Here is a 2,500-nt window from a genome sequence, read left to right as displayed (position 1 = left end):
GAGAAGTAAATAATAAACACTTAGACAAACAAAGACGATCCGCAAGTAAGTGATTTAAAGGAATAATCTTTTCCTACCGCATCCGTGACCCCCCACCCCCGCCCCACCCCCACCTCCACCAAAAAAGAAGCAGAAGAAAAAAAAACACAATGGGATAAAGGAATATTTAAAAACAAAGCAAACACAAGCTATTTCAAGATTATACCCCCTCCCCTTCATCTTCCTCCCCACCTCCACCTCCTCTCTCTTTCCCAACTCTTCTCCTTCCCCCTCCCTCCTCCCCCAACTCACTTCTCTCCTTCCCCACCCCCTTCCTCTTCCTCCCCCAACTCCTCCTTCTATCCTCCCCCCCCCCTTCCTCTTCCTCCCCCCCTTCCTCTTCCTCCCCCTCCTCTTTCTCCCCCACCCTTCTCTCCTTCCCCTCCTCCCCCTTCCTCTTCCTCCCCCACCCTTCTCTCCTTCCCCTCCTCCCCCTTCCTCTTCCTCCCCCAACTCCTCCTTCTCTCCTTCCCCCTCCCCCTTTCCCATGCCCGCCCCCCCTCCACCCCCTTCTTGAAAAAAAGAAAAATAATTAAAAGTCGACAAACACGTTTCCGAAAAAAGAAAGAGACATGAGACAGATAGAATAAAGGTGAATAACGGAATAGCAAGAGAAAATGAAGAAAAGAAAGAGATGAAGAGAACGAATAAAATTTCATAATAGGAGAAGAGAAATAGAAGAAGAAGAAGAAGAAAGAAAGCAAGAACGAGAAGAAGAAGAGGAAGAAGAAAAAGTAATACAGAGAAGAAGAAAAAGAAGAAAAAGTAATACAGAGAAGAAGAAGGAGAAGAGAGCAAGAACGAAAAGAAGAAGAAAAAGTAATACAGACAAGAAGAAGAAAGCAAGAACGAGAAGAAGAAGAGGAAGAAGAAAGAAAGCAAGAACGAGAAGAAGAGGAAGAAAAAGAAAAAGTAATACAGAGAAGAAGAAGAGGAAGAAAGCAAGAACGAGAAGAAGAAGAAGAAGGAAGCAAGAACGAGAAGAAGAAGAAGAAGAAGAAACCAAGAACGAGAAGAAGAAGAAGAAAAAGTAATACAGACAAGAAGAAGAAAGCAAGAACGAGAAGAAGAAGAGGAAGAAGAAGAGAAAGTAATACAGAGAAGAAGAAGAGGAAGAAAGCAAGAACGAGAAGAAGAAGAGGAAGAAGAAGAAAAAGTAGTACAGAGAAGAAGAAGAAGAAGAAAGCAAGAACGAGAAGAAGAAGAAAAAAGCGAGAACGAGTCTCCAAGCCGCCTTCTGCATTTCCCACGCTGGTGTCCGTTCGGGCTGCGGGCGGGCGGGCGGCGCTGCGGTCGGCTGGGAAGGAACCGCAGGAGAGGGTGCGGGCGCGCGTGAGTCACCTGCGGTCGGTCATTAGGGGACGAACACACGCGCACGCACACAGATATACATGCACATACACATACATACACACACACACGCACACAGATATACATGCACACACACATACATACACACACACACGCGCGCGCACGCATACAGACAAGCATGCACACACACACATTTAGAAAAATAGAAAATAAATATAACAATAACCAAAAATAAACAAACATAATAAGAACCAAAATAAACTCAAAATAAAAAAGCTTAATAAAAACCCTAGACAAAGAAAAGGAAATGGCGCTAAAATACAAGATGGCGGAAAAAAACATCAAAACAAAAGACGAGACGAAAGCGAATGGAAGCGAAAGTAAGAGAGAAAAGGAGAATTAAAAAAACAACCTAAAAAAAGACAATAAAAAGAGAATAAAGAAAAAAAAAACGGGGAGAAGAAGAAAAACAAACAATAAAGAAGCTTCGAAATATGAAAAAAAGAAAAAGAAAAAAGAAAAAGAAAAAAAATCTTGTCAAGAAGTATTTTCTGCAAAACGAGTGTCTGTAAAATCCTTGACCGAGAGGTTAAGGAGGGAATGGGAGAATTAAGGGGTTCGGCGAGAAGGGGGGGGGCGAGGGGGGGCGGGGATGGGCGTGGGGGGTGGGGTGGGTGATGGAGGAGGGAGGGAGGAGGGAGGGAGGGAGGAGGAAGAGCGGAGGGAGGAGGGTGAAGGGAAAGGGGAGGAGGGAGGGAGGGAGGAGGAGGGAGGAGGGTGAAGGGAGGGAGGGAGGAGGGAAGAGGGAGGGAGGGAGGGAGGAAGGAAGAGGGAGGGAGGAGGGAGGAGGGAGGAGGGATAAGGGAAGAGGGAGGGAGAGAAAAGAGAAATTGTTCATAGGGAGGAGGAGGTGGAGAAAGGAAGGAGGGGGGAAGAGAGAATGGGAGAAAAGAGGAATGGTGGGTAGGCAGGAGGAGGGAAGGAGGGTGAAGGAAGGAGGAGGAGTGAGGAATAGCGCGAGGAGGAAGGAAGAGAGAAAGAGAGAAAAGAGGAATTGTGGTAGGAGGAAGAGGAGGAGGGCGAGGGAAGGAAGGAAGGAGGAGAAGGAGGGAAGAGAGAATGGGAAAAAATAGGAATGGTTGGTAGGACG

The 2,500-nt window shown here is 46.4% G+C and overlaps 1 protein-coding gene across 1 annotated transcript in view; it reads left to right on the top strand.

Moving 5' to 3' along the window:
* Nucleotides 1–2,500, top strand: part of LOC113814909 (protein Skeletor, isoforms B/C) — a 33,200-nt gene that overhangs the window by 11,328 nt on the left and 19,372 nt on the right. The window lies entirely within an intron of this gene.

Source organism: Penaeus vannamei, chromosome 37 (genome assembly GCF_042767895.1).
Source record: "Penaeus vannamei isolate JL-2024 chromosome 37, ASM4276789v1, whole genome shotgun sequence".
Lineage (NCBI taxonomy): Eukaryota > Metazoa > Arthropoda > Malacostraca > Decapoda > Penaeidae > Penaeus > Penaeus vannamei.
Note: the sequence above shows the minus strand (reverse complement) of the source record. Positions and strands in the feature narration are given on the sequence as shown.